Here is a 13,716-nt window from a genome sequence, read left to right as displayed (position 1 = left end):
AGAGTAACCTGTGTCCAAGAGCCTCCAGCTAGTAAACAATAAGTATATGAAATGTGCTGCTAACAATCTGGAAGGCCATGATGAAAGAGGATAGAAATACTTGACTCCAGTGACCATGGACTGCCAGAAATGACTGGAAGAAATATGTCTAGGGGAGCCTCATTGACTCAGCCCATAGAGCATGCAGCTCTCCATCTTGGGGTTGAAAATTCAAGCCCCAAATTGGGTGTAGGGATTACTTAAAATCTTAAAAACAAAAGGAAGAAATATGTCCACAGACCACAGCACAGGAGTACTCTTACTCAAGTAAGTTGGGCAAATTAAGAGATGTAACATGCATCTTGTCCTGGAAACGTACAGCCCCTTCTCATAAAAGTAGACAGAGGGGAGTCAGCAAGCCTAAGCGGCCTTACTGCATGAGAACAAGAAATGGGGAAGGGATGGGGAAGAAGGCTCTGCCAATGTGACTTACTAAGTCCCCTTTCCCCAGGATCTATACAAATCTGTCTGCCAAGATTAAAGATGCCAGATAACATATTCTTTATCCAAAGGCAGTAGTATCTCTGGTGTGGCCTTGGGCTAGGGAAGTGGCCTGTCTAGAAAATCTCACTAAGTCCCTTTATCCAGGAAATCAGTAGTCCTTGGAATCTTGGGAATAGTGACTCCCATTCTAGTCTGTGACACTTCAAATATCTTTCTACTTAGAATTTCTTTCTGGTATGTTTCTTCTAATGTGTGGTAAAAGTTGGTGTTTGGATAACTTTTAGGTTAGCTAATTTCTTATCCCTCTGCATGAGTGTTACTGGTTGGCCATTCCCCCTCTTCTTCATTATTTCTTTTCCATCAGAGAAAAGGAAGGAATTGTAACTGAATCAAGTTTGGCTCTATAGGAGGGTCTTTGGTCAATTTGTTGTTGTTGTTGAGATTAGATATTGAAGCCAGATTGTTTCACAATTACATGTACTTTTAACTCATTTTTATTTCTAGTTACCCCGTGGCTACCACCAGAAGTTCAGCAAGTACTCTGTATCATGTTTAGTTTTGCTATTGTATTGAGGAGTCATAAGCTTACTCTTTGGAGAAAAAGAGTGCACAAAATTACGGCAGGAGCAAAGAGTATGGTTTCCTTCTGGGAAAAATAAGGCTCAAATCATTTTAAAGCTCCTGTAGGGAGCTTGGATTTAGTACTGAAGATTGTCTTCTTCTCCCAATTAAGCAAATTCTAAGTATCCTTAGTCCTTAACATAATCTTCTGTGGATCTTCATGCTTTTTCCATGCACCATGCTTCTGAATTTTTGCTGTCTCATACATCTCCCTGGTACAATCTACTTGGAAATCTTTTAAAATTTACAAGACCACACTACTGCCAAAAGGAAGAAGGAGAAGGAGGAAGAGGTAGAGATAGAGGAGGAGAAGGAGGAGAAGAATAAGAAGAAAAACAGTAATGAAATGATTTTCTTTTTTCACGGCCAACAAAATTAAAGTCAATTACAGTAATGTGAGGTAAAATCCATATTTAATAAAGGCATTGGGTTGTACCATGTAGCTTGTGGTTTGGAGAATTGTTTATTTCAAGAAGATGACAGATGGGAATAATTTTAGTCATTCTGTAGTTTCATATTCTAACACTTAAAGTTGTAGATTGGACCATTGCTTGACAAAGTGTAATTTCTTTGTTTACACTGCAAAAAGTTGCTCTCTCTTCTTCACACTTAGTTAGTAGGAAATCTTTTCCCATAGCTGAGTCCATGTATCGCACTGACCATCAGTGCCTGTTTCCTGCCACCAGATGAAATGAGACTGTAGGTCTCATTTGCTCTGTTGGCAGAAAGTGGGGCCAGGTTCCTAAGGGAATTGAATGATCCTACTGTTTTGACCATGGTTTTCCTCTCTCTCACGTTCTCTCCCCATTGAATCAGTTTGGGCAACAGTGCTATTGAAAGGAGCAGAGACAACAGAACATTCCAGCACAGCTCCCCTTCACATGTGAACTTGCTCTTTCCATCTGTGTTTTTGCCTCACCTGGCTCTGACAGTGAGGGGGCAGTGGTCCCCTCTGACTCTTCTCTACCTCTGGGCCACAGCTTACAGCCAAATTGTCCCCAAGTCCTCTGACGGTATAATGTAATCACAAAGGGAAAGGAGAGAGAAATGTTGAAAGTTGAAAAAATCTTAATTCAAAATCTAGTGGGAGCTGAGAGCTCAAGATGCTATTATGAGAAACTAATGAACTGCCTGCCATCCAGCAAAATACAGGATGAACTCAAGACAAAGAATAGAATATGAGCAGTAAAGACTCCAATGTATTCAAGCCTCCTATTAAGAAATGTAAAGGAAATGACCCACACCAATAAAAGAAACAAGCAACATAAAAACAGAAATAGAATATAGCCACAAGACTTTATTTTCCAATGTAATGAAGCAATTGATACTAAAATAGAATAGCAGGTTAGAAGAAATGAAGCAGAATAGATCTTAGACTATGATTCAAATTCTGAGTGGAAACATGCGTTCATTCTTTGAACAAATATTTATTGAGCACCTATCATATCTAAGGATATGATAGCACCTAGAACAGGTGCTAGGGGACTTCAGGGATCAACGCTGAAGACATACCTTTTATTGTCAAGTATATACTCTAGAGCAGAAAAATAGGGGAAAAAAAGAAAAAAGAAAAGAAAAGAGGAGAGGAAAGAAGAAAAAAATTCAAATGTTCTAAAAATCCCCAATACTAATAAGTGCAATGTCAGTAATTAAAATAGGATAGATGATATGATAGAAAGTAACTGGGTGGCTACCCTAAAAGGGAAGGTCAAAGCTCTGTGAGGAGACAGCATTTAATCTAAGATTTGAATGACAAGATGGAAACAACCTCATAAACATTGGTGTCTGATGCAAAGAATCCAAGACTAGAATGAATTTGCACTGTTTGCAGAATATAATTATAACCACCTTCTGGAATCTATTGCAAGGGTTATCTAGCACCGTCTATTACTCTCTCTCTCTCTCCCTGTCTTCATATGCCAAACAGTGAGTAGGACAACATATTCATCACCTTGTGCCAAAGTTGAGTCAGTTGAGGACTAGGATGATAGCAGTAACAATAGGTTCCACTTACTGTGTACTTTCTACTAGCAGCTGCTTTATACATACTATCTGGTTTTTTCCTCACTGTTATTTCCTCCATCGGACAGATGAAGAACCCGAAGCTGAAAGAGAGAACTTGCCCAAGGTCCCATAGCACATTAAGCCCACTGCAAAGTTCCTGATTGTTCCAACACACCAGACCCTTTCCCACTAAGCTCCATTGGAGAAGGGCAAGAGAACATACCAAAGGGAGAAATAAAAAGTACTAGTATGATTGGTTGAATTTTATCCACAGATTTGACTTTTTAAAGATTAGTGTACATATTTCAAAATACCGTGTTTAATGGCTAAAATCTATTTTGTATTTAATTTCCTACCAAAATAACATTAAGTTGGAGAGTTACTTTTAAGATGGGAAGCAAACTTAACTCCATAGATCATTCAATGATCTATTTATAGATATATTTATTATAGATGTATTTATCATAATGATCTATTTATAAAATATTTTACTTTGGGTGGGAAGAATTCTGACAAAGAAATGAGTATATTTAGTAAAATTAAATTAAATTAAAATTAAAATTAAATAAAATGTAACATTTGTGTGATCCAAAGGAAGGATAATTCAGCCATCATACTCCTGTGGGAAAATTGGAATTAATTAATTATACAGTAAATATACCTTATATATTGTTCTGCTCTACTTTAGGGGCCAGAAATGAAGCAGTAAAAACTGCATAGGGACCTTCTTCAAATGCATCTCTTTATCTGCTCTTCTCCAGTGCTGCTGGGGGACCCTTGGGCCTCTGCTTCCTCACATAGCTACGTGCAGCTGCCAAGATGGCTGCTACTGTGGGGGCAGTGACAGGACTACAGTACCATAAGGAGCACAGAGGACTGTGGGGAAAGGAGGATAGTTCCGTATCTCTCCCAAATTGGCAGATGTTTATTTTCCAGTGTATGGATAAGAATAGAGCTCTGTTTATGTTATCATTTTTATTTTCCACTATGTGTTTTATGGCACTGTGAATATCTTCTTACCACCGCGTAGAAAAGCCTTTGAAACTACTTTCTAATATAGGTAAACAGCTAACTGAATTAAAATAACTTACCTCTTCTCAAACTACATACTTTTTAGAAACTCGAGAGTAAAGTTGGATTACTTCACAAGCAGCCTACATTTCCTCAGTTTGTTTGTTTTTTTTCATAGTGCAGAGAGGTAAAAAGCACCTACCGGTTATGGAAACACTTGAGAGCGAGAACAACTACCTAGATAAGGTTCCATACATACATCTCATGTAAACCGTGTTCGTTTTGCTCCCAGTCAGGATGAAAACTTTTGTGAAAGCCTTGTCTGTGCAGAGCAGACAATGTGTTGGGAGTACCAAGAACACAGGCAATTTGCCCCAATCATCAAGGAGATGAGAGTGCAGTGGTGTCATATTAGCTCAGAGAAGATTGGTTTTGATTCCTAGGGAAATGTATGCAAATGGATGAAATGGACATTGCTAGACACCAGGGGCCTCCAAAGAGACACTGTCTATAGCAGTGCTTCCCAATGTCACTGGCAGGAAAGCAAGAAGGAATGGGAGGGAGAAAGGGAAAAGCAGTAGAGGAAAGCATGGATAGAGAATAAAGAGGGTAGGAAAAATAAGAAATCAGGAGAAGGAAAGTCAAGTCGAGTATGATAAAGAAGCTCGCACTGGCAATGAAGGACCCCAGCACCATCTGCCAGGGACCATGCCTAGGATTTCTGAGGTGGAGGGTACTCTCTGGAACTCTTGAGGCTGCCCCAGAATCAGATGTGTTTTTATTTCTCCTAAACAACTGACCATTTCTCACGAATATAAGAATAACCAACTTTCCAAACTGGTATGTGCTTCATGGGTGGTTTCTCTTAACTTTTCCTCAAACACGCCTATTATATTATCCATAAACAAACTAAAAATACATGGAAACCCCAAGGGAGCTGAAGGCAAAAAGCTTTGCAAGGCCCTGAGGAATGTAGCCAACTTTCTGATGTCTAATTCTTAACAGTGATGAAGCCAGCTTAGTGTGATTTCAAGGTACTCTATGGACTCTCTCCCCTATGTCTATCCCCTCCCTGAGCAAATATTTGTTCACTGAGGCCTGAAATTGATTTTTCAGGGGACAGAGTTTTTCATTTCATAATCAGAAATGATTTTGAATGCATATTCACTCTCTTGGGTACAGTAAAACGTTGACTTGAAGTTACCATTTGTAAGCTGGTTGACCCCTTTCCTGAGAGCCCACCTGATGTTAGAGAACTGGTACTCCAATCTAAGGACACCTCGTCAAACAGGGAAGCTAGGGATAAGGAATTCAAACTAGCCACTGTCCAGGTGTGTAGACCAGACCTCTGCTGACTCATTAATGTGGTCATAAGAACATCTGTGAACTGAACCTAATTTTCCAGCTTCATCTTTCACTAACAGTCCTCACCTCACCTGCCCCCCATACCTTGTCCTGCCACTCTCCAGGCATCTTGAACTATCTGTAGGTATAGTATCTGTAGGTACTTGAACTTGCACGTTCTTTGCAGTTCCTCCTTTTGCTTGGAACTTATTACCCATCCTCCCCCACCCCACGCCCATCCCTTTCATCTGGCCTACTTTCTGGGTCATAATTTAGATGGGACTTCCTATAGGAAGCTTTCCCTGGGCGTACATCCCCAAGCATTTCCATGGCACGGATTTTAGCACCTTTTACATTGAGGGGTAGGTAGTTGCCTGTTTTCCTGTCTGTTGTCCTCTCTAGACTTGATCACCTTGAGTGTATTCACCGTTGTATCCCCAGAATTTAGCATAGTGCCTAGAGCAAAATTTCCATGAATAACTAGTGAATGGATGAATGTACAGCTTTCATTTTGCATTTATTGTCAAAAGAGAGGGAGTATAATTGGTGGAAAATCTTGTCCAGACATGTTAGACTGAACTCATACATATATTTTCCCTCCTTCGGAAACTCCATTGAAATAACAGAAAAAAGATATCATGAAAAAATAAATAAATTCATATTAGTTCTTATATTTGTCAGGATAGAGTACTGCTTCATGAAACAACACCAAATCTTGATGGATTAAAACAGTTAGAATTCATTATCCATGACAGAGTCCAATGTGAGAGCTGAGAGGGTGAGCAGTTTTGCTCCTTCCGTTCTCCACGTCCATCCAATGGTCAGGAGGAGAAAAGACAGCAAGGAGAATCACATGGGAGGATTTTTCGGAGTGAATTTGGAAGAGGAATACATCACTCCTACTTACAATCCACTGGCCGTAGCTCTCCCACATGCCACCCCCGCCCCCCACCCCCACTTGTAAGAGGAAAAGGAAACAGAGGTTGGCAAACAAAGAACAGTCCTCTATGCCCCTGAAAAACAAGGAAGGACGTCTTCAACAAACCAGAAATTTGGAAGAATTTCTCAAAGCTCCAAAGTTATTGCGATTGGATTGGTAGATATAAATGAACAGAGGAAACCACAGCTGATAAGATACTCAAAAAGAAACAAAAGAAATTCAAGCAGGAGAAAATTACTGCAAAAATAAAATCAATTCCAGAAATACTTTGAACTTGGAATCAACAAATGCAAATCACAGGAAGGGTTTCTGGGACTATTGTCAGGGAAATTAATGTTTGAAATGGCATTCAGAAAAAACTGGGCTGCCCCACACTGAGCAATGAGACCATCACTGCTCGCCCCAGGAGGACATCTGGTGTGATTGTCCGGACTGGGCAGCAAAGCAGAGCAGAGTGTGAAATAACTCTGAGCCTCCATAAAGACAGCTGTAGAAGAAAAAGAAAGTGAACACATTACTCCAGTGTTTTTTCACAGGCTAAATTGTTCAGTATATCTCACTGGAGTAGGAGTTTTATTTTTATTTTTTAATATATGAAATTTATTGTCATATTGGTTTCCATACAACACCCAGTGCTCATCCCAAAAGATGCCCTCTTCAATACCCATCACCTCCCCTCCCCTCCCTCCCACCCCCCATCAACCCTCAGTTTGTTCTCAGTTTTTTAGAATCTCTTATGCTTTGGCTCTCTCCCACTCTAACCTCTTTTTTTTTTTCCTTCCCCTCCCCCATGGGTTTCTGTTAAGTTTCTCAGGATCCACATAAGAGTGAAAACATATGGTATCTGTCTTTCTCGGTGTGACTTATTTCACTTAGCATCACACTCTCCAGTTCCATCCACGTTGCTACAAAGGGCCATATTTCATTCTTTCTCATTGCCACGTACCACTCCATTGTGTATATAAACCACAATTTCTTTATCCATTCATCAGTTGATGGACATTTAGGCTCTTTCCACAATTTGGCTATTGTTGAGACTGCTGCTATAAACATTGGGGTACAAGTGCCCCTATGCGTCAGTACTCCTGTATCCCTTGGGTAAATTCCTAGCAGTGCTACTGCTGGGTCATAGGGTAGGTCTGTTTTTAATTTTTTGAGGAACCTCCACACTGTTTTCCAGAGTGGCTATACCAGTTTGCATTCCCACCAACAGCACAAGAGGGTTCCCATTTCTCAACATCCTCTCCAGCATCTATAGTTGGAGTAGGAGTTTTAAACAGGAAACTCTGAGTAGACAGGAGGCCCAAAAAACAGGCAAGTGCCCAGGTAACTTGTTACTGGAGATGAGAAGCACCCAGAAGATAAGCTTTAAGCGCCCATTTTGCAGCCACACATCCTGTCCCTTCACCAAAATAATCAGAAGGAGGGCACTGTAATCAGAACGATAGGCAAACAGAGATCCTCAAAGATAAATCTGGATAGATATCCAGGAATGACAAATTTAAAAAAAATCGACTTTGGATGAGCCCCACTTCTCTCTCTCTCTCTCTCTCTCTCTCTCTCTCTCTCTCTCTGCCCCTCATGGGATTCTCTCTTCCTCCCTCTCTCTCTCCACCCTTACTCGCTTGCTCCCTGTCTCTAATGAAAAAAAACCCCAACACCCCAAAAAGGCGATGCCAACTGAAATAAACAAACAGCTAATACTTGAAGAACAAATTGTAAAGTAGAAACAGACAAAGAATTTAAGATATATGTAGTTGATATTCTCAGAGACATTTGAGTCTATCATACCCATAAAAGAATAACTGTCAGTAACAAAAAGGAAGCAGCCAAATTTGTTGGAGATAAAAATGTTATCAACCAAATAAAAACTAAATAGCTGGGTTACTTAGTGTTAGGAGACAACTCTCCAGCTTCTTGCATTTCTGTACATCTTGCCAATGGAGGCACTGACTGCCCTTTTGTTTTATACTATCTTTTCAAGGGTATTTACTTAGCAGATGCCTTGGAAAATAGAGATAGCAGCGCTTTCCAGAGTAAGGCATCCTGACTATTCAGTATAATGAAAATGTTTCCCTCTTGGGCAAAGGGCAGACATGCTTATAAAAGGCACATTTCCTAAGCTCAGGGTTCCTCTTTTGTCACACAGCCCCCTGTTGGACAGGTAGTGATCTGACCCTTTTTGTGTCTCCCTGTGGGAATTAGGATTCAAGAAAACAACACAAATGCTTATTAGGATGGCCACTACTATTCTGTGAGTAATAAACTGGTTTTGTCTCTGACCCAGAAGTCTCCAGGCTTCTTCCAGTATCCATCAAACTGTGGCAGGCTCACCAACAGGTATAATAAAATCTCAGACCCTTCACAGTTCTTAACAATTGTTATAATGAATATACTGAGACCCTAAAATAGTGAACTATAAGATCAAGTCAAGGTATTCTCCCAGAATTCAGCCCCCAAAATAAACGTGGAATATGGAGGATAGTTAAGAATCATATAGGATGGATCCAGAGACTCCAATAAGAAATAGGAATTCTGAAAGAACGGAGAGAATAGAGAGAAGGAGATAATCAAGAAAAAGAGAAAAACTTTTCCCAAACCTAAAAGAAATAGTTAAATTGAAAATGCTGTAACATCTCAATGAATCACTCCATAGAGTACTTAGCAACTATTAAGGGAAAAGGGTACATCTATAATGGTAGATCCCCTTTTTCCATTGGAATAAAAGCTTTGGACAGAAACCAAGCCACTAATAATACTTAACTAACAATAATGGGACAAACTGACTCATATGCTTTCTAATGCACTGCACTAAGCCAGTCACAATAACACTTCTATAATACCCACGCCAAAAAATGTTTACTCTGAATCCACACATGCAGAAACAATAAGAAAATCCAAACGGAAAGACTTTCTACAAAACAACTAGCCTGACCTCTTCATTCAAAAACATTAATAACATGGGGGCACCTGGGTGGCTCAGTAGGTGGAGTGTCTGACTCTTGATTTCAGCTCAGATCATGAATTCTCAGTTCATGAGTTCAAGCCTCACATTGGGCTCCATGCTGACAGCGTGGAATCTGCTTGGGATTCTCTCTCTCTCCCTCTGTGCCCATCCCGTTTGCTCTCTCTCTCAAAATAAAAATAATAAAACTAAAAAACTTAAGAAAAATGCTAATGACATGAAAGTCAAAAAAAGACAAGGGTGCAGTTCTAAAAGAAAAATGACAACTAAATGCAGTGCATAATCCTTTTATGGAAACTTCCTTTTAAGTTTATGGAACTTAAAAAAAACGGTTAGAAAAACATGATTGGAACAATTGGGGAAACATGAATACAGACTGCATATTAAATATTAGTATTGTATCAAATTGTATTGAATCATATTTAATCCAAGCTAAATAATTTTTTGGCCCAATCATTGTTTTGAGGTTATGTAGGGAAAAGATACTGTTCTTTAGGAGATATATGGTGAAGTAGTTAGAGTAAAGTGCCATTAATGTCTGCAACTTACTCTTAAATGGGTCATAAAAACTTATATTTGTATGTATATGTGACTTTAAATATAAAAACTGTATACAATCAATACAGTATGTATATATGAAATCTGTACACATATACATACACATAGAGAGATGGAGAGAAATAAAATATAACTAAATGTTAACAGTTTGTGAAACTGGAATATTTGGGTGTCCGTTATATTTTTACAGGTTTGCCATAGGTTTGCAAATTTTCAAAATAAAAAAATAGGAGGTAATAAATTACAAATGCCAATCAAATGCCAAAAAAAGATTAACATAAAAAGAAACTATTCCTATACATATTTAGGACCCATTTCATAAATCAAAAAATGTGAAGATAATACCCTAAAAAGTTTTCAGAGAGCTGTAAACAGGCTACACACAAGTCATTTTGGATATGGATGTAAGATAAGGAAACAGTGGCATCCAAGTTTTGAGAGAAAGTTACTGTGAAGACAGATTTCCATATCTAGTCAATTAAAATTTAAGTGTGAGTGCAAAGAAAGAGAAAAGAGAAGAAAATGTATTTTCCACAGATACTCTCTGAAGTAATTAGTCAAGGATATGCTGCAACAAAATGGAAACTGCATCCAAGAAAGCTGAAGATGTGGGACCCAAGAAATGTGGTATACAAAGAAAGCAGGAGCCATACGTACATAGCAGTAGAGATATGAAACAGTTACAAGGAAAAACATATTCAAATTTATGTACTATTAAAAATGTATTTAGTTAACAAATACATAAGGGGCGCCTGGGTGGCTCAGTCGGTTAAGCGTCTGACTTTGGCTCAGGTCATGATCTCCCATCTCATGAGTTTGAGCCCCACGTCAGGCTCTGTGCTGACAGCTCGGAGCCTGGAGCCTGCTTCAGATTCTGTGTCTCCCTCTCTCTCTGCCCCTCCCTCCTCTCAAAAATAAACATAAAAAAATACATATGCAAGATAATTTCTAAAAGAGATAAGTACTATAAAGGCAATAAGCAGATACTGTACCGGAAAGGGATGCCCAACATGAAGTCAGTGCTATCAGTAAGTGAAAGCAATTAATATCTACTTGCAGAGTAAACTTGACCCCATAAATATTCTGCAATTGAGAACCCCTTAAATGCATACTGATACCTGCTGTCTTTGAAGATGTTTCAGCCAGAGAAGATACAATATGATCAAAATTCTGCAGAGATTTTGTGAGTTGATAGAAAGCACTCAACTGCAAGCCCAATGTTCAAGGCTTTTATTTTTGTTCATCTGCATTAGCAGAGTTAGAACTAGTCACTGAAAATGAGGAAAAGGAGGAGATGACCTGGTGAGATGACAAGCTCACCGGTGTGTTTCAGTTATATGAACAGTTATTTTACTTTGAAAAGGTCATAGAATGATGTGTGTCTTACATAAGTAGTAGAATTATTACACGCAGTTAAGTGTAAAACTGATTGTAGTTGGGTTCTCTTTATGCCTTTGCCTGTAAAAAGTATATACATGAGGGAGGTAAAGAGAGGACTCCAGGGGCACCTGGGTGGCTCAGTCAGTTAAGCATCCAACTTCAGGTCATGATCTCACGGTTCGTGAGATCAAGCCCCATGTCAGGCTCTGTACTGATAACTCAGAGCCTGGAGCCTGCTTCAGATTCTGTGCCTCTCTCCCTTTCTCTCTCTCTCAAAAATAAATACACATTAAAAATGTTTTTTTTTTCACATTAAAAATGTTTTTAAAGAGAGAGAGGGGACTCCAAGAAAGAGCATCACGCTACCTCGTGTCCTCCCTGTTCTCATTTGAATGAAAGCTTTGAGCTGTACAGTCCTGACCACAGGAGAGGGGCTACTGTGGCCCCAAGCCAAGCAAAACCCATAGGCAGAGAATTAAGTCTGCATATGTATCTTCTTTCTCTACTCTTCACTGCCCAAAAAGCATACTGCTTTCCCCAAATCATTTCAACTTCACAGGAGTACCCCAGGAGCCATGTGTGGCCCAATCCTTCAGAGTTTTGAAAAGCAAAAAGCTAGGGTTTGGTTCTTTTTGCTTCTCTCTCAGAGCTTAGCTATCACTGCAGAACTGTATCCTAAGGCTGACTCTGCTGAGCGGCGGGTAGCAGATGGGCTATAGTTGTTGCACTTTCCCAGGAAGCACAATGCAAATACTTTTAAGAGGTCAGTGCCCTCCAACTGTGAAATCGTAAGATGCTAACTTACGTGCTTGATTAAATTTCACCTCCCCCCCACCCCCAGCATACCATAAAATTGGAAAAGCAATTCCATCACCCAGGATCAATGTGCATAAAGTATACACAAAAGGATCAGAAGTTCTCATCAGTAAACTGTGTGTTTGCCTTGGCTGAATATTCAGAGGTCCATTTCTACTCTAGGTTGATGAATGATGTATAGTTAATTACCACTTAATTGCTTGTTTCTTTTTCCTTGTGTTGCTGCCATATAGGTTAGAAATTACAAGGATGAGATTTTGGCTAGTCTCCTTCAGTCAGGATTCCAAGGGAAAATCTTCCCATTAGATTTTACCATCCTATTCACAAGTGTGTTTGCTTTATTTATTTATTTTTTTTAACCATGCAAAACACACATCAGGACTAGGGAAACTGAGCTAAGAGGTAGCCTGGTGTGGCTGCTCTCTCATGAATATTCAACAATATGGGATATAATAAATTCTTACCAACTAGTCTAGAGCCATATCTACGTAATACAAATAAAACTGGATAGAAGAGTAAAAAAGAATCTAGTGTCAAGCCCAGTACCTGATACTTAGCTGATACTCAAGAAATATTTATAAATGAATAAATAAGTGAATGAATGAACTCATAACACTCAGTTCTCGGGCTTCATAAGCCATTTCCATGACACCAGGATACACCCTTGCAGATGGCAAATGTTCAGAGCAGAATAAAAGACATTAACAGATGATATCTGGGCAATAGACTATAATTCCCATTTATTTTCATATGAATTTATTGCTGAACCAATTTGAAGATTTGTTTCTAGAAAGTATTGATTTATTCACTTGAGATCAGTCATGGTAAAATACAAGTCTTAGCAGAGTGGCAGTGCATTGCTGTGGATGGCTACCCAGTATGTACATGGAACTTTAGTTTATGGTCTCAGCAGAGCAAGGCTGGATCTTGAGGTTGAACTATTTCCTCAAAGAAGGATAAAGTGAAGGAGGCTAGAAAGCCAAGGAAATGGAAGACAAGTCCACAATCTCAGTTATTTCCCATATACTAAGATACAACTATTTTCTACATGCTGGGTCCCCAAATTTACATTTATTTAAGGGAGATGAATCCAAGAGAGCCAGTGTCAGAGTCAGAGAGAAGGGCAGAAGCTCTCATTCAACCTGCTGAGTGTCACCTACTCCTGGCCCTTATAGTTGTTCCTGAATCAAAGAACCAAAAAGCAGCATGATTTCACAGGCTGAAACCCCCCTCTCAAGATGACCTGATCTATCTCACTAAGAATGGATTATAGAGCACCAGTATTCCATCAAAGATGGAGCCCTTACTTTTATCTTGATCTTCAGGGTTTCCCAGAATGTTGTGAAACATGCTATGCACACACACACACACACACACGTACATATATTTATATAGCTAGAAACAGAGATAGATACCTATATTCAGTATTATTCAGAAATAAATGAATTAGTATAGCATTTCATATTCAGAAGTTATTAGGGTTAATGGAGCCCATGACTCAAAACATAGACAATCTTTGCAATGATATCATGGCTATAGAACTTGCATTTCTGATTTCTTATCCTTTTCTTTACCAACATCCCCTCTCCCCTCT

At 39.2% G+C, this 13,716-nt stretch overlaps 1 protein-coding gene across 1 annotated transcript in view; it reads left to right on the top strand.

The window, feature by feature from the left end:
• The window catches only part of RGS7BP (regulator of G protein signaling 7 binding protein), a 104,451-nt gene that overhangs the window by 67,504 nt on the left and 23,231 nt on the right, over positions 1–13,716 (top strand). The gene's annotated exons all lie outside the window — the stretch shown is intronic.

This window comes from Neofelis nebulosa, chromosome 1 (assembly GCF_028018385.1).
Source record: "Neofelis nebulosa isolate mNeoNeb1 chromosome 1, mNeoNeb1.pri, whole genome shotgun sequence".
NCBI classification, from domain to species: Eukaryota; Metazoa; Chordata; class Mammalia; order Carnivora; family Felidae; genus Neofelis; species Neofelis nebulosa.
The sequence above is the reverse complement of the archived record's forward strand: the minus strand, read 5'-3'. Positions and strand labels throughout refer to the sequence as shown.